At 39.6% G+C, this 25,766-nt stretch overlaps 1 long non-coding RNA gene across 1 annotated transcript in view; it reads left to right on the top strand.

Annotated features, from left to right (window-relative positions):
- Positions 1-6,076: 6,076 nt before the first annotated feature.
- Positions 6,077-25,766, top strand: part of LOC135178467 (uncharacterized) — a 35,358-nt gene continuing 15,668 nt past the window's right edge. Inside the window, exons 1-2 of the long non-coding RNA XR_010303552.1 lie at positions 6,077-6,133; positions 6,249-6,302. This is a non-coding gene — a long non-coding RNA (uncharacterized LOC135178467). The remainder of the gene's footprint in view (positions 6,134-6,248; positions 6,303-25,766) is intronic.

The following is a 25,766-nucleotide window of genomic DNA, read 5'->3' on the forward strand; positions in this document are numbered from 1 at the left end:
TGTTAACATCACAAGTCATGAGCTTCATTCAACTTTCACTACAGAGCACAATCCTCTGGACAGATTCTGTGCTCTTTCTGACAAGTTCTTGCTGAGGATCTTGACTTAATGAGTTCTGCATGTAATATTTAGGTATTATGATCTTATTTTTCCTGTGGTCTTGATTCAGGGAAATCTCCAACTGGAATCAATTAAAAATTCATTTGAAGGAGTTTGTAAGACACAGTCAGAGGCAGCAAAGGCTTTTACTTGCAGGCTTGTGGAGACTGATAAGGTAAACAATTTATCTTGGTAGACAGTTTGTTTTCGTGGCTTACATCTGGAAGGATAATGGAGCCTATCTGCAGCACTCAGTTGTTGATCTGAAGATCACAAAATATTTTTCTCTTGAATCCTGCTTCTCTATCCATTCCTCACTAATGTTAATGTAAGCAGATATAGTTCAAAGTATCAAAAGAGTTGCCTTATAAATGCATTTCCATATATGTTGCATATTCATGAGAAACTGAAGTGGCACAGGAGATAAATATATCAATATTTGTGAAACACAGATGTAACAACTAGATACTTTTATCTAAAGCTTTGTTCATTTTGGACTAAAACTAGTGATGTACCTACTATGTATCCTAGATTCTCCTATTTACCCAACATTTTCCCAGCATATAACTGCAGCTCAAACATCTTCATTAAAAAAAAATTGCAATTACATTTACTTTTCAAGTTTACCAGAGTCAAGATATTTCTTTCCTGAACAACATAGCTAAAGATAGAAAGGTCTGTGACATTGTTCCTGTTGTGCCTGGGAACAGGGCGGTGGTGGTGGGCATGGGGGACTACTGGTGTGGCTTCTGTAGGAAGCTTTGAGAAGCTCCCCTAATTCAAGACAGACCTTCCTCTGGCCAAACCCATCAGTGTCCCTGTGATAACATATCTAGAGAGGGAAAATCCTTTAGTGTTGGAGAGGAGTTGGATGGGGAGAGACAACCTAGCCTTGGGCACTGTGGTAAAGGGTTGGACTTGATGATCTGTGAGGTCTCTTCCAACCTTGGTGATACTGTGATACTGTGAACCGTGTGGACACAGCATTTAGTAAGGAAGAAGCTGATGTTTCCTTTCAGTGTGTGGTGAGAAGGCAGGCTGGCACCTGACAAAAGTCAGAGGTCAGCTGTGGAGAGGAATCCTGTCTGTAGCCCATAAAAGACCCCATACCAGAGCAGGGAAATGCTCCTGATGAATGTCATGCCTGAGGAAGTCCACACAGGGACAATCCTTTGATGAGAGGATTACAACCTCTGGAAGGGACCCACACTAGTAGGAGAAGCCAGTGGTGAAGTGTCACCTGTTGCAGGGACACTGCGTTTCTGCAGCAAAGGACTGTGAGGAGATATCCCCCTGAAGAGGAATGAGCAGCAAATACAACGTGCAAAGAACTGAGACTGCCTTCAATCCCCATTCCCCATCACGTTGTGTTGCTGTAGGCGGAGGAGCTGGGCCCAGGGATAGTGGAGGGCTGAGAGAAGGGTTGCATCTAAGATCTAGTTGTGTTTATTATCGTCCAGCTCTGATTCAATGAGTAAATTGGTAGTGGATTTGTTTAAAATAAATAAATGTTGTTTCCTCTAGTCAGTTCTGTCTTCTGCCCATGAGCATAATTGGCAAGTGAGTCCTCTCTGCCCTTTCTCTTGACCCTCAGGCCGTTTCTTTTATTTTCTGCTTTATATCCCAGTGGATAGGAATAGGAATGAGTGAGTTGTTGTGTGCTCGGTTTGATGCCAGCTGAATGGGCTCAAATCACAACAGTGAAAATGGGAAACAACGAAAGAAATTTACACTTTAAAATATCTGCTTGTGTTGAAGATATTATTAACAAGAAAAGTGGTCCCCTATCAAAGATGCTGGAGGCTGTGTTGGCATGTCATACAATGATTGGCTTTGGTTAAGGAATATGTAGTACGAAACACCATGGTAATTTAAAGCATTAATGATGGTCCTTCTCTTCCCTTTATGACATACACAAATATGGTGGCAATACCCTCTGGAAAAAATCAATAAGTGGGTAAAATCTGAAAGCTGCATATTTACCATTAAAAATCAGTAGTCATGAAATCACTATTTAAAATCATCATTTAGCTGAGAAAAAAATTTGTTATCAGGAGATAACACTATCAGGAAATAGTGTAAAATCAAGATTACTTTGAATAATTTAGTCAGTAAGTGTGGAAAGATACTGATGAGTATCTCCAAGGAGCAGATCATTAGTTGGTGGTAACTAATGTGTCTATGGAAAAAGCAGACTGACATTTCCCACCTGTATTGCACTACTAAAGGAATTTTTGCCTGTAGCTACAGTGGTCTGTTATCTGTGTGATTCTCACAGGAAGGAGCATCAGTGAACAGGCTGCATATCTCTAACCTTCAAGAGGTTCCTTCCTTGTAGCTTAAAAGGTGTAGAGATACTGTGGAAGTGATAGCCCACCAATATCCTAAAGTTAATACAGTACATTTCCAGTAGTTTTGAACTTCAGATATGTTCCCATGTTAATGAAAGTGTTAAGGCCAGCAGGACAAGGGAGGTTATTCTTTCCTTGTACTCAACACTGGTCAGGTCATACCTTGAGTACTGTGTCCAGTTCTGGGCTCCTCAATTCAACAGAGATGTTGAGATACTGGAACACATCCAGAGAAGGGTGACAAAGCTGGTGAGGGGTCTGGAGCACAAACCCTATGAGGAGAGGCTGAGGGAGCTGGGGTTGTTTAGCCTGGAGAAGAGGAGGCTCAGGGCAGACCTCATTGCTGTCTACAACTACCTGAAAGGAAGCTGTAGTCAGGTGAGGGTTGGTCTTTTCTGCCAAGCAACCAGCAACAGAACAAGGGGACACAGTCTCAAGTTGTGCTGGGTGAGGCCTAGGCTGGATGTTAGGAGGAAGTTCTTCCCAGAGAGAGTGATTGCCATTGGAATGGGCTGCCCAGGGAGTGGTGGAGTCACCATCCCTGGAGGTGTTCAAGCAAAGCCTGGATGAGGCACTTAGTGCCATGGTCTAGCTGATTGGCTAGGTCTGTGTGCTAGTTTGGACTGGATGATCTTGGAGGTCTCTTCCAAGCTGGGTGATTCTATAATTCTATGAAGTGTAGATTTCATAAAGTGACTGCACATGTCTTTGTCAAAGACATGAGGGTCTCTAAATTTTTGTCATGTTAGACCTATGGATAATTAAATTAAGGAGAAATGAGAACAATTTCATAAACTCATCAGGAACTGAGCTTCATATATATCCTTGCACTTGGATTGCAGCCCATGTTGTTGCTGGCTGGAGGTACAACCAAGGATATAGGTTAAACACATTTCATCCAAATGACATTAATTTAGGGGTGACAAGCATCAGTGATACTTTTCTGTATCTAAATGAGGAATTAGTGAACCAACCTGAGCAATGTCTGAAGGTCAAAATTCCAATGGTGCTTAAACAGTTACTTTAAATACTTCATCTCAGTAAACAACAGGGCTATAAACACCTGCTGATTTAAGTGGTCATATGAGGCAGGGTGTCAATTATCTGTGAATCTACCTCCTGACAGCCACAGACCCTTGGATTTTAATAGATGATTTCCATAAAACGAAGGCCACATATCTATCACTCTGTTTATAATAAAATTGAAAAGGTGAATACATTTATACCTGAGGGGTGACCTGATTTTTTAGTATGTTGGTATTGTTTTTAATGTGCTTGTGAGATGAAAGGCTAGAGAGGAATCTAAGCTGGACTGATGTTTTGAGCTCTCTATCAGTGAAGAGGTTTACTTACCCACAAATATGCCACTTGAAGAAGGTACATGAAAAGCTGTAGTGCTCAGTCAAGACTGTTTGAGGTACCACGTCTCCAGAGCACTAGGAGAAATACACATCTCCTTGTTCTATCTGTGCCAAAGATACAGCATCTGCCCCCCATCACGACAACAATCCTTTAGCAATAACTTCACTGTCTTTGTGCCATCCTTGCCCATTAAAAAATCATTAGATGAAGCTCTTAAATTGATATTGAATGCAGTAATAACTTTCTCTTTTATTCTTCTCCCCTCCCCCTCCCATTACATTTATTCTTTACCTATGAGCAACAAGAGATTATCCCATAATTGTCCTGTATCAATTGAATATTTTGTGTAGCCCCTTGAAGCAGCTAGGCATTTGAGAGGTCTGAATATGATTTTGCCTAATATATGTGCCAGCATAAAGCTACCTGATGGACTTCATTTTTTGTTGTTTATTTTCATAAAGTTACACAAATTAAAAATAATGTAAAGAGGAAGAAACAGTAGAAAAAGATTCTTAAGTAGTTCTCTTTAAAAGGTGCTTGCAGAAAGTCATAGAGCTATAGAATTATTTCATTTGGAAATGACATTTCAGATCATCAAGCCCAACCATTAACCCAGCACCTCTGGGTCACCACTAAACCATGTCCCTCACCACTACACCTACGTCTATTAAATACCTCCAGGGATGGTGACTCAATCACCTCCCTAGACAGCTTTTTCCAAGGCTTGACAACCCTTTCTGTGAAGAAACTTTTCCTCATATCCAATCTAAATTAGCCCTGGCACAACCTGAGGCCATTTCATACTGTCCAACTGTTACCTAGAGGAAGAAACCACCACCCACCTCACTATAACCTCCTTTCAGGCAGTTATAGACCATAACAAGGTTTCTGCTGAGTCTTCTTTTCTCCTGGCTAATTAACCTCAGTTACCTCAGCTGTTCCTCACAAGACTTGTGCTCTATAACTTTCACTAACTTTGTTGCCCTCCTTTGGATGTCTTCTAGCACTTTAATGTGAGTGGCCCAAAACTGAACATAGAATTCCTGGTGCAACATGATCAAATCTCCTGTTGCATGGAGTACACTGAAGGTAGATCAGAACTGACTGTTCATCTTAGAATCATAAGATCAGCCAGGGTTGGAAGGGACCACAAGGATCGTCTAGTTCCAACCCTTCTGCCATAGGTAGGAATACCCTACCCTAGATGAGGTGGCCAGAGCTGCATCCAGCCTGGCCTTAAACACCTTCAGGGATGGGGCCTCAACCACCTCCCTGGGCAACCCATTCCAAGCTCTCACCACTGTTATGACGGAGAACTTCCTCCTCACATCCAGTTCCACATTATGTAGAAGGTATGTTATACCTAACAAATAAGACTGCAAAAACAACTAATATTGCAGTTCTTTGGTTAAGAAAAATCTTCTAAAATCAACATTTGGTTGGCCTGAATTATTTTTTTCCCTGACGAAATAGTCTAAACAAAACAAATTTTGTTGCATTTACACTGTAAATCGTTTCCTTGCTTCCTTATCTTTCAGAGAGCTTTAATCTGCACAGGGAAAAATTGTGTTCTGCCAGTTTTTTTCTGAGCCTGTTCCAAGATTCTTGCATCTAACATTCCTGGGGTTGCCTCTCTGTCAGTAGATAAACCACAAAAAGAATGTAAAGAAATACTACCTAGGAACATGCATGAAAGGGATATGTCACAGGGATGGTTTTCTTTACTGGGAATGAACAATGCTAACACTTTTCCAGGTTCTCACCAGTTGCTTACGTGACAGTGACAGACTTAGGAGGGGTGGGGAAAGCCCTTAGAAACTAAATGCTACCTAGCTTCCTTCAGCTGGTTTGAATCTTCCTACTTTGAGACTGTATCCTGCTCTCAGGAAGAAAAAAACATGGCAAACCAATGTGACGATGGGGACAACTTCCAGGAGCAGCAGGAATGACAGGCAGTGACCATGTTCAGTGATAAAACCCTATCATCAGAGCTGTTTCCTAGAGCCCACCTTCATATACATAGCTCTTTTCAGACCAATACGTTTTTACATATCTAAGGCAAACCTAAATGATACTAAAGCGGAAGAGTAAACAATGCTAAATCTGAAGGGTTAAAACTGAAATTGTTTTTACAAGATTTGATGACATGTTGAACTTAGTTATTTTTAAAATCCATGCATAATTTCTCCAGTCCTCATTTAATGAAAAACAAAAGCATTGCAAAGTGGTTGCAGCTGCTGTAGGCAATTTAAAACCATGACTGCCAACAGAATTACTTTTCTTCTCCCCTGTCATTGTAATTTGACTGAAATTGCATTTTAGTGAGTATTACTCTAGGTTAAACTTTTTCCTTTTCTATTTAGAAAAAAACCCTAAATTCCTGCTTACTCCTTTCTTTAACAAAACAAATCTGGTGATTTTTTTTTTCCCTTTAAGGTTTCTTTATAATGGAAAACAAAGCATACAGACTGTGCTTCTGTGAGCTGTCTGGTGAGTAGTACAAACCAAAATCTTTTCAATAGCTGCTCTGATAAGTTCAATAACTCATTACTATAACTTACTTTTCATAATGCATCAAGGTCCACATGTCTATTTTTCCTTGATGGTTATTAGAATATAAAGTGAGATTTAATTAATATTTGGATAAAAGTGGAATATTCCAAGGAAGAGAGATTTTTCAGACTCTGATTGACAGCTGGATATTGACAGAGTAATTGTCAGTGCAATGACTTGCAGCATGAATTTGAAAAAGAGTTACTTAGGGGAAGAGAGAAAAGAATTGCTTTGCTTTTATAGTAACTGTACGGGGTTTTACTTGACAGGCTCTTAGCAACCTTGCTGGTTGCTACTGGAGCAGTCTGATCAGTCTGACCCAGCATGGTTGCAAGCCTCTAGGGTACTTGACCAGAGATTTTTCTAGCACATTGAATTTGGAGACTGGTTCTCATAGTATCTATCTGCTGCCAATCTGTACCTCCATCTTGTCAGGGTTTTAGAGTATTTGTACCCTGGTTGTATTTCAGGCCACACTTACTTCCCAGGCTACGAAGAAATAGATTTGCTGAAAACTAATCTCTGCAAGCATTGTTTTTAGACATGTAAAGACTCATGGCTCATAAGAAATGTTCTTTTTTTTGGCAATAAAGGAATTCAGATAAGATAAGGCTATAACAAGAAAATTACATGGTTTTTTGGTATCTGTCTGTAAGGAATTTGAGTTTACTGGAAGTCCTACCCAGAGGCAAATGAGCCTCAAACCAAAGTGCAAGTAGAACAAACTGAGGAACAGAGCAACCTGAGAATAGGAATAGGAACAAAATGGCAGGTCAAAGTGGTGCCCTCTAAAGAGTTATACAATATCTCAAGGCTGGGGTGGTCAAACCAATCATTCTTACAGCATCTTAAATTTTGTTCAGTACCAAAAGAACTTATAATTAGGCAACCTTACACCAATTTTAAAACAGGGTTCCAGAGATCTGGAGAAATAAGGAAAATTCCGGGGAACTTCTAAGTGAAAAGCAAAAGAATTACAGACGTGATAAAAAATATGAATATAAATGTAAGCTCAAAGTGTGTGTATGTTTTTTTCAACGACTTGGGAAAATCAGGCATGCCATTTTAAATTTCAAAATTAAGTACTAAATGTACTTTTAAGACCTACTTCCCTAATGAAGGCTTTTTTCTGTCCTGCAGCTAGTGTAATTGTGAGAATATTTATGGGACACTCCTATATTTTAGAGATGCTGAAGTATGACAGATGCATCAAACCAAAAACTATCTGAGATTCTCTTTTCTAAACCAAACCCTATTACATCACAGTTCTGCTTTCTGTTCAATTCACGTTCAACACTGAACATGTCTTTGATAAAGAAATGGAATATTTTTTCTTTGTACATAAATGTATGTAAACTGTGTACATTTATACACACATATATGTATATAAACATGAGAACGAACTACATATGCAGAGTTTGCATTATAAATGTTAAAATAAACCCAGCTTTTTGTACTTTGTGAGTTCTTTGGCTTCTGTTTTCATGAAGCAATGCTTATGTTTTCATGATATGTAAGCATTAGCATATCTGTGACTCACTGGAAGGTTTCCTATAATATGGCCTGTAGTTACTATTGTTCTAATAATGCCCACAATGGTATTCAAAGATCCATTGATTTTAAAGCATCTGACAGAGTAGTTTGTCTTGTAGATGTAGTAGGTGAGGGCAACAGAAACACATTCCATCCTTCATAAGTTTCCTTTAAAGTGTCATTTTATGGGAAACTTAAGACAGGAAAGCTATAAATATAATTAAGAAACAAATAGAAGAGAAGGCAATGCAATTACTCTGCTTTATTTCCTACCTTGGGCTCCTGCTATAGTTAATTATTTATGTTATTCTAAAGCATGGAAGCCTCAGTTATAACATATACCCTGTGCTGAGTAGCAGTCCCAAACTACATAAATGTTGTTCTTTCCCTGAAAACTCTTCAGTATAGCTATGATACGATTTTAATCAGACAACCTGATTTGGGATAATGCAGGTATTTGGGTCAACATTAGGTAACTTCAACTTAAAATTGAGCATCACATTATACTTCCTGGTAACTCAGTCCTTGGGCTTCACTGTTTCATGTAATACTCCACAACTTGGTGTGTGTAATTGTTCACAGAGAGCTGTGCACCACTGCTTAAAAATTGCTGGATGGAGTGGGGAAAGGAAAGTGTTTCTAACAGATATGATGAGTCAATAGGTAGTTTAGGCCAGTTAGCACCAACTGCTTCCAACCTGATCCCATGCTGCTGGGTAGGACTCCTTAGTGATGTTCCAGCTGTACCTGAGAGGGTACAGCTACTTTGCCCTGTATCTCTACCTGTGGATTCATTGCTGTAACTGTAACTCAGAAATGCTGCACTTGAAATTCAAGGCCAACAGATAAATTAATATGGAGTACCACATTTTAAATATAACAGCTTTATATAGGCTGTAAGGAATAGTTATGAACTTGCAGGAAGGTCAGATATAAAATATCTTGCTATGACAATATTTTGATACTATCAGTAGACACTTCCCATGTGTGATGGTTTGGGTGCTACCCGCCCCCCACTCTTATGAAATCACCCAGACTATACTCAGACAGCTGAAAGTTAAGGAATGAAGCTATATTTACAGCTTAGCACAATTTACAAGCATATATATGCATAAATATATACAGTTATATATAAGTTAAAAGTAATACAGAAACACAATGTCCCTCCCAGAAATCAGAGTCTCTAAGAGCGCTCTCAACCCAAACCCTCTTCCTCCTCCCTCTTTCCCTCCCTTCAGAAATAACCAGATCAACCCACATGTATCTCCCATGATAAATCTGGAGAACTGGAGTGAGATGTCAACGAGGAGGTTAGAGGAAAAATGGGTTAGGTTGAATTAAAGTTAAGGCAGAGACAGCCACACAGTCTTCTAGAAAGAAGGCATGGCCAGAAGTGAGAGCTAGTTGAGCAGTGTGTCAGAAGTGTCTTATCTATATTTTGACTAGTTGCATTTCTCAGCAGAAGAATGGATGATATAGAGTACTGTTGGTTTCTTTCTTTCTTTCTTTCTTTCTTGCTTGCTTGCTTTCTTCTCACAGCTAAGGATTTAATTTCTCTCAGTAAAATATTCCAATTAGCCTCAAACCAGCACACTGTGTCTCAAATATTTTGATATAGCATTAACTATTTTTTTTCCATTATGCCATACACAGTCACAAATGTCTAAACATTCACCTAAATTCCTGTCTCTTGGAGTTTTCATTCAAATACAAACATTTTCCTGCAGACCCAAGCAATTTTGTGGAGTACAGATTCACCATTATTTCTATAGCAGTTCACCAGATGTTAAAAAACCTACTGCCTGTCATGGGATGAAGTCACAGAATTGCCAGGGTTGGAAGGGACCCCAAGGATCATCTACTTCCAACTCTGTTGCCATGTGCAAAGACACTTCCCACTAGATCAGGTTGTCCAGAGCCACATCCAGCCTGGCCTTAAAAACTTCCAGGGATGGAGCTTCCACCACCCCGTTAGGCAACTTGTGTCCTTTCAAATTGGAATTTTCTCAAAGTTTGCTGGCTGAGAAGTTTAGAGGGCAGCAAATTTTACCAGTGTGAGGAACAGAAGGAAGCAGCTAAATTTTGCAGAGAAATCTAAAGATTTGAGAAAGTTTAAAAGCAGGTAGAAGAACAAACTGAGTGGGAATGGAAGAGAGAGAACAGTCCAGATAGGGTCTAGGGGGAGATGGGTAAGAGTATTTCTCAGAAACAGAAACCTTCCCAGTAACATTGGAATATGATTATTCTTCTGGAAAGAGAAAGGTCATCAGGAAATATTGATTGAGATACCCTCGGCACACCCTCTGACTGTTCAGAGACTGACTCAGAAGATCTGTGGTAGGCAACTTTGCCTTTGATTAAAATTTGAACAATCACTCCAAGAGTCCATAGAGGGGCTAAAGCCCAATTTTCAGTGCAAAAGTTGTCAAACCAGTACAGTGCAAAGTGATAGGAATTCATCCCTTCATATTACTAAGTTTCATACACAGAGCTCATTTATTCAGTTTTGTTCTTTTCATGTCTGTATGTGTACTTTAAGTGAAAAAGAAACAAGAGACGGAAATAAATACCTAAAGAGGTGACTACTTGAGCAATATCCACAATAAATCCAGTGCAACCTATTAATTCAGAATGCTTTACTTTGCTACAGATGCAATCTTATTTGGTTAGCACAAAACCAGTGCACGCTGATTCAGAAATTATTTTTTTTGACAAGGCATAATTTAGGAAAACAAATTCTAAACTATTTCAGAATGTTTCACCTGGTGATACTTCCACCAGCTCTAACCTGGCAATTTGTGTCATATTGGCAGATTCAGTGGTGCCTTTGTCATTGTTGCCTTTTTTTCCCCCCCCCAGAGATAGCATTGTATTTATATTGTGATGTTGTTGAAAGATTAAAGAGATGTTAAGCTTTGCATTTTTGCTAATATTTTGGTTTTCTTTTTATATACTTTCAGCCCAAAGACTTCTCATTTGATTGTCACTTCAGTACTTTTAGTGTCATGAATAGAATTGTTTTACCTTAAGTAGCACTTTTCTCCTAGGAGAATGCAATCCTAATCAGGCTTGACAGTTAATTTAGGTATAAGAATTTATCTTCTGAAATAAAAAAGAAATTATAAAGCAAACCGCAGCAAGCAATGTATAGTTTGAAATTGTATCACCTTCATTTATCTCTTTTGAGGGCATTAGTGGAGTCAGATGATTCATAACCAATGCCAAAACCGAATCAGTGCTCTTTTATAGTGATATGGGAAATAAAAGTCTAAATTTTGTCTTGTGATGGAAATTAAAAAGCACACAATATAAAAAGAAAGATAAGTCCCTTTATTAAAAAATAATTTTAGGAAGAATTGAAGTTGGAGCCACATTAGACTAGAAGACTATTTTTCTTTTAACTGATATACAGAAAGACATTTTTTAACTAAGGATTATATTCCTCCTAAGAGAACATATTCATAGCATCATTGAGGTAATATGGAATGGAAACTAGAAGCTAGATCAAAGTTAAGCAGCTGTTGTGGTAGGAATACTAATTATTTCAGTGACTCACATTGTCTCTTTGTACCTTTTGTCTTTTGCCTGTGGTTTTTTATCTTATGCTTATGTTGCAGTTTTGGAAAAGAATTGTGTTATTTTGTTAGGATTGTTTTGTACTGTGGCTAGTCCAACTGGTTACCCCAGTGAATTTACCCCAGTTAACATTTTACTGTAATGAATATTGTGTAATGTAAAATAAAGTATTTCAAGCAGGACTAACTTGAGATAGCTGTAGGTTATCTAAGGCACCGACCAGTGGACATGACATATGGCCTCTGTACACCAACTGTCTGTCTTGGAGCAGCAGTTAAAGCCCTCATTGAATATCCTTGGCCATTTTGAGTGGCATCAGCTGCCTCTTCAACCAGACTGAGCCTTTCAATGATGTTGGGGAAAAAAAAAAAAGACAGAGTGTTCAGACCTTAATGAGGAAAGTACCCAAACATGACTGAGATCTGGTGCCTAAATTTCTCTTGCAGGTTGGATAGCCTAAGGTTCTTTCCCTTTGTAAATACTACAGGTTCCTTTCCTAGGAAGTAAAACGACATGATTGAGTATAGGAGGGCACAACTGAGAATTATTTTTCCTGCACATGCAAGGTGGAATAACTATGAAAAGGAAACAGAATTAAAGCTCACCTACAGCACTGTTATTTCATTGGATGTGCATCCTCCTGGATGTAGTTTCTATTGGTGTAAATATTTTTTTTGCAGCTGAACATGGTTTACCAAAGTGTCTGGTTAAAGTGCTTCTTAACATCACTTTTCCAAGGTAGATAACAATAAACATAGTTTCTCTTCAGGATTTGCCAACAAATAGTATTTTCAAACATGCAGAAGACCTACCTCAAGCTAGCTGCTTCGGTGGAGTTTTCTTTTATTTTAAATTCAGAAAACAAAAGAATCCTATGTCCCTTTGAAAGTCTGGCTGTGGTGCAAAGATGTGTTAAGTGCTGCCGCATAGGAACTAGCAGAACTCACGTCATCTAGCAGCATGGGCCAAAAGAGGACTAACACAGCTATCTGCAGCTCCCTACCCCTAGCATTAGGGTATTAAAAATATTGAACTCACAAATTTTAAAATCAATTTTAAAGACAGTGCTAAGAAATTACTTGCAGCCTACACAGGCAGCAAATTCCACAAATTCCATACAGAGTCACAAAGATTTTGTAAGACATTGAAGTTAGAAAAATGAAAGGCCATGCTAGAAACATGTGTAGGAGTTAAAAATCTAATATGAAGCCTATGCATAGTGAAAAGTGTTGGAAAATAATTTAGCTGAAATAGACACACAGAATCTTCACATAAATTGTATTTGGTTTTTGCAATTTATTGTCTTGCTAATTCAAATAGAGTGACAGTAGAAGCTGCCTCATCAGACCTAGTAACAGAATATACTTGAAATATCCTGGGGCTTTTAAGCAGTCATTTTAAGTGAGTTTAAACTGAGTTTAGTTTTTACAAGACATATATACATCAGGAAAGTAAAATCTTTTAGCTCTTGTTCATGTCTTTCATTAATTCCTAACCATAGAACAGTTACTCAAAATGTTTACCAAAACCTTTTTATGTTTTTAGGGCACTGTAAAAATATTCTGTATGGCCTTTTTGTTGTGGAAGGGAAAATTAATTGACGTGAGATGATATTTTTCACCAAATTAACACTGTTTATTAATTTTGCTCTTCAGAACTCTCACCACCACTGACCACTAATTTTAATAATATTTTGGTTCTTAAACAGTCATGGAAACATTCTATGGATAATAACTAGATCCAGTAATAACCAGCAAAATATAGAAACAATTAAACTGGAGGAGAAGATTCCTGTGGTCAAATGCCACTTGCAGTGAATACACTGCTTGCACACTGGATGGACTCAAGGAGTTCTTCTTGCTTATGACAATGTTGTTTAGAAGAGGAGCCTCAGGGGTGATCTTATTACTGTCTACAACTACCTGAAGGGGCATTGTAGCCAGGTGGGGGGTGGCCTCTTCTCCCAGGTAACCAGCAATAGAACAAGGGGACACAGTCTCAAGTTGTGCCAGGGTAGGTATAGGCTGGATATTAGGAAGAAGTTCTTCACAGAGAGAGTGATTTCCCATTGGAATGGGCTGCCCAGGGAGGTGGTGGAGGCACCGTCCCTGGGGGTCTTCAAGAAAAGCCTGGATGAGGCACTTAGTGCCATGGTCTAGTTGATTGGTTAGGGCTGGGTGCTAGGTTGGACTGGATGATCTTGGAGGTCTCTTCCAACCTGGTTGATTCTATGTGGATTCTATGTGGATTCTAATGGAGAGTTACAAAGAAGCATTTAGGCATTCACTCACAAATTGTTATTATCTGACTCGCAGGGGCTAGCCACAGTCCCAAATGCTTTCAGGGGGAACTCTGTCTTGTCAGCCATGGTACTTGATTCTTCCCAGGCTTCTGTGGGAGAGGTAGACAATCTCTGATCTCGTCTCCTGGCTCGTCTGGGTGATATGTGCGTGTCCAGGACTGCCGAGCAGGACTTTCAGGTGCAGAGGCAGCTGCCGTGCGGGCTCAGCACAACGTCACGCTGACCACACAAGGCGATCGTGCGCAGGCACCCAGGGTCTGCTCCCAGTAACTCACAGCAGTGGAGTTTACCAGCAAACAGTAAGGCAATAGGCAGTTGCAGAGCACGGCTGAGCACAGCAGGGAGCAGGGGAGCACGTTGTCCATCTGCATATCTCCTTTTATCAATGTGGGCCCAGATTAATTGCCCTTTGGACACAGAGTAGCCTATCAGGGTGGCGGTTAGCCATATTAGGCAAAGCCACAGGCTCACTTCTACCCCAATTCGGGCAAAGCACAGGCCTTGCACAAGCTAAGTGTGTGTGCCTTGTTTACCACAGGGCCCTGGGCAGGCCAGACTCAGTGGCTCCAGGTTCTTTTGTGCCCTTTTCCCACGCTTGCCTCTCTGGTGGAGCAGAGAAGCATGGCTAGGCAAGGCAGGGCATGTATAAGCCTGGTTTGGGCCTACCAGGCCTACCACAACACTTTGTTAAGAATGCAAGTTTCTGGCATTCTGAGTGAGCATAGGTCAGCATCCAAGGTCACAAAAGATTTTCTTTCTCACATTTTCTCAAAGAAATCCTCTGCTCTTTAGCTGTAGATGATGTTTCTGAGGAATTTAAGAAGCACTTCTTAAATGCTATGAATTTCAACACTTTGGTAGCTCTAAAGTATAGCTGAACCAAAGGAATATGTCAGTATCTTCCTAGAAACTTTTTGTCTCGTAGCATTGAAGTGTCATAGTGCTGCTTTAGCTTTAAAATAGTGACAACGTCTCACGACTGTTGTTTTTTCCAACTGTATGTCTGTTTCCAAACTACATTTAAGACATGATAAAAATATAATTTTGATGGCTCGGTAAGACAGTAGGAAAATCTCCTATTTATGACTCTAATATTATGAGGCTGTGCATGCAGAATTTCCATAGCCACTCAATTTTCAGAGAGCCTTTTTTCCTTTTGGGAACTGCCTGTATTTTTAGAAAATCCATATTTCAGAGTTAAATCTAGGTCACCACTTCAGAGGAGAAAAGTGGGGCTTGAAGTGGGGATTTCAGTCTTAGCTGCAGTAGCTCTCTTTCTTGGGTAACACAGATGCTACTTCTGCTAGAAGTGGGATAGACATAATTTGATCTTTGTGTAAGTGTCATGGTTTAACCCTAGCTGGTAACTAAGCAATACCCATTTGCTCGTTCACTCCCCTACAGTGGGGTGGCAGAGAGGACCAGAAGGGTAGAAGTTAAAAAACTCCTGAGATAAAGACAGTTTAATAGATAAAGCACAAAATCCATACACACAGGTAAAGTAAAGCAAGGAATTTTTTCACCACTTCCAATTGGCCTGCAGATGTTCACCCATCTCCAGGAAAGCAGGGCTCCATCGTGTGTAACTGTTACTTCCCCCAGATTTATGTGTTGAGCATGCTGTCATATGGTATGAGAGATATCCTTTTGGTCAGTTGGGGTTTACTGTCCCAGCTGTCCTCCCTCCCAACCTCTTGTGCCTCTTCACCACTGAAATGCTGTGAGAAGCAGAAAAGGCCTGGACTCTGCTTGAGCACTGCACTGCAGTAATGAAAACATCTCTCTGTAATCAACACTGTTTTCAGTAAAAAGCTAAAACAAAGCCCACTACCAGCTACTGTGAAGAAAACAAAGCCTTTTCCAGCTAGAATCAGCACATCACCCCGTACTTCATACCGTATATGTCAGGCTCAGATACCACACTACCCAATATATTAACCACCTCCTCCTTTATTATCCTTTGATATAAAATGCAGATATCATTCCCTTAGTCTATGGACTACCCTTACAAAATGTCAATAAAATGTCCACAATATACAGTAAGGTGAGCATGGCAAGCAGAGAAGTCTGTCAGTTCATAGCTAAAAAGCAGTACCAGCTATAAATATGGTCTAGCAGTTTCCAATTAAAGCTTTTGTTTCTTGAACCCTTTGAACCTCATGTTTGGCATCAAAACCAGCTGTAATAATTTAACACACAGCTGGTAACTAAACACCACCCAGCTGCTCACTCATTCCCTCCTGGTGGCATGGGGGAGAGAATTGGAAGGGTAGTGATGAAACTCATGAATTGAGATTCAGACAGTTTAATAGGTGAGGCAAAATCCACACATGCAAACAAAGTGAACCAGGGATTGTGACTGGATAATCAGCCTTTAGAATTTCTGCTGCTCTGCATAAAGATGTCAAACCAGGAGCCAGGCTGCATATTTCCAAATTGCAAGTGAGCCACTGAAGTAGTCATTTACCTTTGAACATATTTAATAGAATTATACACATAGTAGAAAAGTTTTATACTTCTATGTGTATATAAATATTGTGAATTTATTTTCAGTTGAAAGTATTCTGTTGGTTTTTTTTTTTAATATATCTATGAGTCTGTTCCATTTTTAGACTTATCTGTCCTTATAATGAACACCTAGCATAAGGCTCTAACATAATCTCATTTTTTGAATGAAATGAGTAGGTGTTGAAAAGTATTGTAAGAGCCAATTCGTGTTTCAGAAAATTCCACTTGGGCTGCTTGGGACTGCCACAGTAAGCAACCACTCTTTGTGACTACATAATGAGGTTCACAGAACACTCCTTGAATTTTTCATTTGCTTCCATTTTGTAAGATCTCAGCTTCTAGAACTGGTTAATTACATGATATCCACTTTCATTTCATAAACAAATAAATCACTGAATGAATAGTGTGGCTTCATACAAAGATGTTACGATGCTAAGCAAATGCTTCCTAAAGATTCAAAAGCACGTGAAAAACAAAAACATATATACAGATCTTATAAAGAAAAAGGAGGCCGTGGTTTTCTTCCACCCTAATTTGTACTTTGTGAATAAACAGTTGTGAAGATCATTGACTGCTTGGGATACCTACTCTCTAACTATATCTATTCTTGCCCTGAATTCTGCTACAGAGGAAATGATGTGCCTGTTATATCTCCATCCAGTTAGCCTGTAATTGATTTGCAATGATAAATGCTCACGGGAATTATATTTTTGTACACAGAAAGTCATATGTAAGATTGTTTCTTCTTGTTACAATTTGAACATAGTCTTTTTTCCTCTAAAAAAACATTTATTATCTATAATATAGTTAAGTACAAACATAACTTCCCACCTCTCTAAACACCAAATGTGATTGTTCTGTCTTACCATTATCATGTCTGCTTTTAGTACTGGAGCAGCTCTCCAGCTAGGAATAGGCCTAGTGCTCTGACCTCAAGATAAATAATGGCCATGTCGTCCGTAGCCTTATTTTCATGATAATAGACAGTACAACTCAGTAAGTGTAAATTTGCAGGAGGATATTGTGCTGATAACCTAATCATCAAAAATTACATTTTACAGGTAGGCTTACTTCAAGCTAGCCTTTTTCCTGTGAACTGAATGCCCTTTAGTGATCAGACAACATTGAGTTTCCTCCTGGATTGCACCCTCTAGTTTAATTTCGTTTGATAAGTATCAGTATTCTTGTAATTTGCCTACTCTGCAGTGAGCACCAAAATATAGTAAGCACCAACAACAGGAAGATTAGTTTTTTTTTTTGAGGGAGAGGCATAGGGCTGACATGAGCTGAAGTGCTAATGGAGGTGTGCTCATGGCAGATTATGATATAGCTCAAGAGGATTTTATTATGACTTGAATATGGAAGGTACGGGTGAAGTTGCATCTTATGGGAAAAAACTCCAACTTTGCAGTTGTATATTTTGACATGCTTAGTTTTTTTTACATCCCTGAGTTCTCTCAACTTTTAAATAATGCATTTGTGTATATGTGAAAGATGGAAAACTTTCCTCCAAAAACCTAATGGCTTTTCTTCAGAATCCCAGAAACTGTCTAGTTTTCAGAAGAATGACTTAGAAACATTTTTGCAGTCATTTATATGGTGTTAAAAGCAAGTTGTTTTCATGAAAATTCCCAGCTCAGTAAGAACTGCTTCCAATTTTTTGCTTTTGTGTGGATGTGGACATGGTTTAGGAAGTTGCCCTTGCTACTCTCAGTTGTACTAATGAGCATGGCCTTCTTCAGGTTCATTTTTGATCATAATCCCATCCTGGTTAAAAATGCTTATGAGGTTACCTATGTAGACTTCAAATAGTTTTTGACCATATGCTTTTAATTCTCTTTGGAGTAAAAGACCCTAGTATCATTTGAGAAGAAGAGTGCTTGTCACCAAAACTTTGCCTAATAGATAGAAGTTAAATCAGTTCAGCAATTTCCCCAAAACTGTATAATAATAATAATAGACAAATGAAGGAATTAGTACATGGGATGTTTTTCTGAGTGGTGCTACTCCTTAATTTCTTCAGGCAAAGCCATCAAAGAGCTCACCACTTCTGCAGAAATTTGACTAAGACTGGTGTCACTGAAAGTAAACAGGCTGTTTGCAGATAGAAGATGGAACGTAAAGTAATCCTGAATGCATGCCTTATCCAGATAGCTTGGTTCTCTGGCACTCGTTCTGACTGCCATCTTAGTTCTCTGTGCTGCCTGCTCTCCTTCACCTCAGGATCACCTACAATGCCCTGCTGTTACACGGTCTTCTCAAATGAGTTAGAATGAATATATAATTTCTGGGCTTTTCTACAAAATGTGGAAGTAGAGAGGTTCAAAGCAAAACCCACCTCACTTCCTCCTACCCATCACAGTAGGGTACTCAATCTGTAGGATCACAGCTGCTCTGTCAATGTGCCAGGCAGGGAAACCTATTCCTAGAGAACTTAAGGAAAAAGGACAAGTCTCAGAGATACCTTGCATTTTCATCCTGTGCCCTGGTGTAGGGTCACCTGAGGACAGCTAGGTTCCCTCTTCCATGAGATGGGGACAACTGGAGAAAGAGTTTGGTTTAAAAAGAGGCAGAGACTCCACTCAACCCTTGTCCAAAACAACAATGGTATTGCAGCACTAGGTGAGATCACAGTACTCTTATTTGGCATACAGATTGTGAAACATGCACATCTTTGCACCCTTACTTCTCCAGATGGGAATTTGATTAAAAGTTGTGATTTGTTTCTGAAAGAAAAACTCTTTGACATCTAAAAATAGGATGCAAGACTGTCTATAGCATATAGCTTTAAAAGTATATATGATAACAACAAAACAACTGTTTTCTATTTATTCTACCATTTCTTATAGTCATGCTGAACTAAAATTGCTGTCAACTTCAAGCATCCAAAAATCATGACTGGGGCCATTATAAATGCCCTGAACTTCAAAGGGTATATTTTTTTACCTTCTGATTTTGAACCGTCAGAGCTCACCTTTTAAAGCTTTTCTCCAAAAGTGAAAGGATAGGAATTATTTAATTCTTGTTTTGCTATCTAAATAGATTCACTCAACCCTCCCTGCCACCAAATAATAAGAAAAGTGATAAAATATGGAGGGTTTTGCAGCACTTGAAGGGAGTGTAGCTTTTCAGTAGCCTAGCCTTGTTTCCACTATAATATCCTATGCCGCATAAAAGCGGAGGAGTGTTTCAAAATATAGTTTCTATTTTGCCATCTTCCAGTTGGTTCAGTCTACCCACCCGTTTGCTGCCTGGCAGCAGGGAAAGTATGTTGGTGAGAAAATTGTAAATCCAGGTTTTTAGGCACCTGAGGGCACTGTTCAGTGCTTTGACCCAAAGCAAAGGATTACTTGGAAACTGGGTTCCATCTTCCATGTCACATTTACATCTGCTCTTTATAGAGGAAACTTTATCATCTTCTGACTGAACATGCTTAATGAGGAAAATTTGATATAGAAAGGAAGTAATCAGGAGATACTCCTGTATATTTTAAAGTAATTCACCTTTGCATTTTAAGTAACTTCACCATCCATTTAGAGCATGTTGTTTTTACTTCAACAGCACTGAGTATCCCAGCCAGATGCTTTCCCTCTATTTTGGGATACATAATTAAAACATAATCTCTGCCACAAACAGAAACCTATTTATGGCTCTTAATTATTCTGTTAATGAGGAAACACATTATTTATTTCAAATGAAGTATGCCTAATATAGGTCCAAGATGAAAATGAAAGCATTCAGAGTATTTGTGTTACTATTAATAATTCACTGAATCACCTAAAATATTATGTATTAATTCACAGTGTAATGTATAGATGTCAGTCAGCAGTCACATCCCTCACTGAATTTTGTGTATGAACTATGTATGACTGAATGCAAACACTGACAGCCTAAGAGATGTCTGACTGGTAGACAATAGCAATAATTTATCTACTCAGACTTGATATTATAACTATCTGCTCCATGAATTGCTCTTACAGTCCAGCTGTCACTTCCAATATTTAGCTACTCTTTTACTGTGCAGAAAAGTTGATGGATAAATGGAGGAAATAAATGTCTTCAAGCAATTTGGGAACTGCTTCACATATTTGCTCCTCTGTACTAACAATATTGCCAATAGCATTGTCAGCCTTTTACAAGTGGCTTTTTGGATATTTTTTGTTCAACTTAAAGAAAGTGCAGAAAGATTTGGCATTAACATAGTTGCTTACAAGGTCTTATATAAGAAAACCCCCACAGCTCATAAACATGAAATTAATGGAAATTCAAGGTTATGGACCCAAATTCCCTGGTGATGAAGGGAATCAGCTGAGTCTTCCAAACAGGCTGAAAGTATCTCTGTTACTGTGTGAATTCCTTGTATTCTGAGCACCTTCTCACATTTGGTCCACCGAATGCTGCAAAATGCACACTAGTTCATGGGGGACTAACTTCTGAATTTGCAGAGTAAGTTTTAAATCCTGTTTATTGGAATGACAGCTGTGCAACTTCTAAGAGATCTTAAGTACCTGAAATTAATTAGTAATCTTCTATTAGCAACTAAGAATTTTTAGGTGCACCTGTGACATCATTTGCATTGGTAGCATTGACAAGGAACAACAAGAAGAGTTATGAGGAGCCCATGGAATAAGAAACATGAAACTTATGCCTAAGCTGGGGAGGAATCAAACAGGTAACAGAAGCTTCATTGCTTTGGTTTCAGAATTGTGTAAGAGTTTAGTCTATGCTCTGATGAAAAGGAAAAGTAGAGCTGCATAGAAATTAACAAAGCAGAGTGAGAATCAATGAAAAAAAAACGAATTGGAATTACTCAGGGTAACTTGTATCAAAAAGAAATAATTGATTTTCCTAAAAATGAAAAAAAAAAAGCATTTTTAATGCATCTTCCAAGAAAACAGTTGATAAGTATGTGATAGGGTCATTCAAGAAATGATGAAGTTCAAAAGATATGGAAATGGGCAAAGCTGAATCAACAGTGGGTCATGCAGACATGTTATTGCTCTGGACAGAATTACTAAATGAATTTCAAGGACTGAGATCTGATCTGCATGCAGAAACAGGATTAGTGCTATCGTAAGCAGCATGAATAAAATGTGCAATTCTCTGGACAACACTGTTCAGCTGGATGCAGGAAAGACAAGCTCTAAACAAATCCTCACCTGAAGACCTTTCAAGGTGATGAAGATGAGAGAGTAACTTCCTCAGTTCAGCAGAATGAAGGTGGATGAGGTTTCTAACCCCCCAAAAAGAAAAAAATAATGACAGCATAGGAGTAAATTGATATGGGCTGGTTACAAATAAGAGTACAATTAAAAATAATATAAATTAAGTTCTGAAACAGCTTTCCAACATGATATTATTGATAAACATCAAGATTATTTTTACGACTTCAGCACTATTTGACGTATGGCATGTTGTAAGGAGTGGCTTCACTATCTTGTGCCAAATATGTTCATGGAATCATGCAATCAACCAGGTGGAAGAGACCTCCAAGATCATCCAGTCCAACCTATCACCCAGCCCTGTCCATCAACTAGACCATGGCACTGAATTCCTCATCCAGTCTTTTCTTGAACACCTCCAGGAATGGTGACTCCACCACCTCCCCGGGCAGCCCATTCCAATGGCAAATCACTCTCTCTGGGAAGAACTTCCTCCTAACATCCAGCCTATACCTACCCTGGCACAACTTGAGACTGTGTCCTCTTGTTCTATTGCTGGTTGCTTGGCAGAAGAGACCAACCCCCACCTGGCTACAACCTCCCTTCAGGTAGTTGTAGACAGCAATGAGGTCCCCCCTGAGCCTCCTCTTCTCCAGGCTAAACAACCCCAGCTCCCTCAGCCTCTTCTCATAGGGCTTGTGTTTGTTTATATTTCTAAGGCCATTTCAATGTGCTTAGTCTTATGCTATATATTGAAGTCTATGACTAGCAGTAGTATGTGGTACACAGTGGTACAAAACAGTGATTGAAGATAGGACTTAGGTCTCAGAGTGTATCTTTTTTTCAGCTGTCTTGACTAATCTGATAAAAGATATCACATTTCTACACAAACTTTGCACCTGCTACTGAAGTTTAAGGGTTTCAAAACCTAGGTACACAAAAATATATGTCTACTCTGCAGTTGGGAGTATTTTGCAGTTTAAGAAAACCCGCACAGCTAATGTTGGTGCCATGATTTGTTTTGTCAGTAAAGAAGAATTCAATCTGGAGAAAGGCATGAACACTAAGTACATTACAAGTTTTTAAGAATGTAATTAGTCATGGTGTACTACTTACTGTAATCAAAGCTCTTCTGCCAGGGTGGAAATCCCCAGGTTTCTCCCTGATAAGACTAAATGTTTCTAATTCTGTCTGGCAGTGCAATAATATTTTTGAGCCCGAGATCTAATTAAAATCTGTGTGCTCTTTGATATGAAACAGATCAAAGTTAAATCTGGTATTCTTAGCATTCAGCTTTTTCTTCTCTTTTCAAATGTACACTTCTACTGTCTGAAATTATTTTGCAGCAGACTGTTACCTTCCCTGTTTGAAGATTTTTGTTCTGCATCACTGGATGCCTCTGACACTTTGGTAGGCTCAGTGGAATAGATAACATGTGTGTATGCACAAACAGAGTAAGGAAAAAGGATGAAGCATATCCTCAGCAGTGAAACACCAGCATTCAAATGATTAATAGCTGCTGAGACTACTGACTAATGTTTTTAACATAGGAAAGCTCATGCACACTAATAAACAATATCTTACATTTAGAAGAGCTGAACAAAGGATAATACAGGTCAAAGTCTGCTTATATAACCTCAATTGTTACTACTAGAAGCTAGAAGAATTATTGGAAGAAAACTTTTCAGAGCATGGGAAACACTCTGCTTTGCCTGAAAGCCAATTTCAGCCCCTAGTACAACTGAAAATATTGAAGCTTCTATGAATAAAGATCTTTCTTTCCTTGCTACAACAACTGAGTGTGGCCTGTATTAGACTTTATTTAGGCATGATGAAAGATGTTTCCTGCCTGGTTTGAAGTACAGCAGAGCACACAAAAGATTCAGTGTCTTTTGCTGTCTCAATGAAGCATCTTGCCAAAGTACAAGTAGGGTGACCTCATCAAATGAAAAAGGTTAACTAATGAATTAAAATAACTAATTGAAGTTAATAGTTAACTCATTGAAACTGTGCTCAGAGTGATTGTCAGTGGATTGATGTTTAATGGTCTTCCTCGGAGGTTGGTACAGGGGTGGATGCTGTTTAACATCCTTGTCAGTGATGTGGACAGCGAGATTGCAAGAACCCTCACCAAGCTGTGCAGTGTGGTCAACATGCTGGAGGGAAGAAATGCCATCCATTGGGACCTTGATAGTCTTGGGAGGTGGGCCATTGCCAACCTCTTGAAGTTCAACAAAACCAAGTGCAATGTCCTACACCTGGGCCAGGGCAATCCAAGCACAAATGCAGACTGGAGAGAGAATGGATAGATAGAAGTTCTGAGGAAAAGAGCTTGGGCTTGCTGGTTGATGAGAAGCTCAACATGAGCAGGCAATGTTCACTTATATTTCAGGCAGACAACCGAATCCTGAGTTGCTTCAAAAGAAGTGTGGCCAGTATTCCACTCTTTGAGTCATTCTGCCCCTGTACTCTGCACTGGTCAGACCACACCTCGAGTACTGCGTTCAGTTCTGGGCCCCCCAGTTTAGGAAGGACACTGAGATGCTTGAGCGTGTCCAGAGAAGGGCGACGAGGCTGGTGAGAGGCCTCGAGCACAAGCCCTACGAGGAGAGGCTGAGGGAGCTGGGGTTGTTTAGCCTGGAGAAGAGGAGGCTCAGGGGTGACCTTATTGCTGTCTACAACTACCTGAGGGGTGGTTGTGGCCAGGAGGAGGCTGCTCTCTTCTCTCAGGTGGCCAGCTCCAGAACGAGAGGACACAGCCTCAGGCTGCGCCAGGGGAAATTTCGGCTAGAGGTGAGGAGAAAGTTCTTCACTGAGAGAGTCATTGGGCACTGGAATGGGCTGCCCAGGGAGGTGGTGGAGTCGTCGTCCCTGGGGCAGTTCAAGGCAAAGTTGGATGTGGCACTTGGTGCCATGGTCTAGCCTTGGGCACTGTGGTAAAGGGTTGGACTTGATGATCTGTGAGGTCTCTTCCAACCTTGGTGATACTGTGATACTGTGATACTGTGATACTGTGAGTCCCCACTTGGAATATTGTGCCCAGTTCTGGAGTCTCCTACACAAGAGGGGCATGAAACTGTTCGAGTGGGTCCAGACAAGGGCTGCAAAGATGATTGGAATGATGGACCACCTCTCTTATGAAGACCAGCTGAGAGAGGTGAGATTGTTTGGCCTGCAGAGGAGAAGGCTCTGAGGAGATATCCTAGCAATCTTCCAGTGTTTGAAGGGGGCCTACAGGGCAGTTGGAAAGAGAATTTGCAAACACATTTAATATGATGAGGGGTTATGGCTTCAAACTGGATAAAGCTAGATTTAGATTAGACATTGGGAAGGAATTCTTCACCATGAGGCTGATGAGGCACTGTAACAGGTTTCCCAGGGAAGCTGAGAAGGCTTCAACTCTGGAAGTGTTCAAAACCAAGTTGGATGGGGCCTTGAACAACCAGGTCAAGAAGCAGATGTATCTGCCCATGGCATAGAACTAGATGATCTTTAAAGTGCCTTCCAGTCCAAAGCATTCTGGAATTGACTCTAAGAACTAAGAGTCTCAGTATGTAAGTTGCATTGACATTCAAGGTGTCCTAATTGCTCTTTTCCCTTGGTTAGACATAGGAGACACAGATAGCCAGTCACAACTTTCGTGATTGAGGAGACTTGTGTTGATCCATGTGCAAAACTGAATCTAAATATTGATTTCTTCTTCATTTAAATATTGGCTTCTCCTTCTGTGCCAGCTGAGTGACTGTTCTTCAAGACAGTGACAAGGCTGAATAGAACCCCATCAGTTTCTACTGTTGCTCAGTGACAGAGTAATTTACTTGATTAAAGTTTATTTGTGAAGAGGAAGAGTGACCTTGACAGTCTTCCAATATGTTTGATAGATAACGTAATCCTTCTGTAGGTTTAGCTTCTTGCAAGCATTTTACTGCTGCAGTTGTTATCTGGCAAAACTAAGCCAGGCAAAGTCGTCAATAGCAACACTGGTGAAAAGTCAGAAAGTCTGGAAGCCAGCAGAAAGATTAGCCCATGGTGATATATTCTCAGTTTCATTTCCAACTTCAGACCTGTGAGTCTTTTGTCTCATTGATGGTAAAGCCTTAATTTGGCAAATGACTTAGTTTGGTGTTACGGATTCAATTGCAAATGGTGTAAAGTCAGAGACTAAACCATTTTGAAGAGTTATTTATTTATAAGGTGGTAAATACCTGGTAGTAGAAACCATGCTCAGATGATATATTGCTGCCAAAGTAATTAACTGGGTGGAAGTGAGAAGGTGGGAACCAAAAGAAGATTACAGGTACCAAGCAGGAATATGGTGCC

The sequence above is a fragment of the Pogoniulus pusillus genome, chromosome 9 (assembly GCF_015220805.1).
Source record: "Pogoniulus pusillus isolate bPogPus1 chromosome 9, bPogPus1.pri, whole genome shotgun sequence".
Classification (NCBI taxonomy): Eukaryota; Metazoa; Chordata; class Aves; order Piciformes; family Lybiidae; genus Pogoniulus; species Pogoniulus pusillus.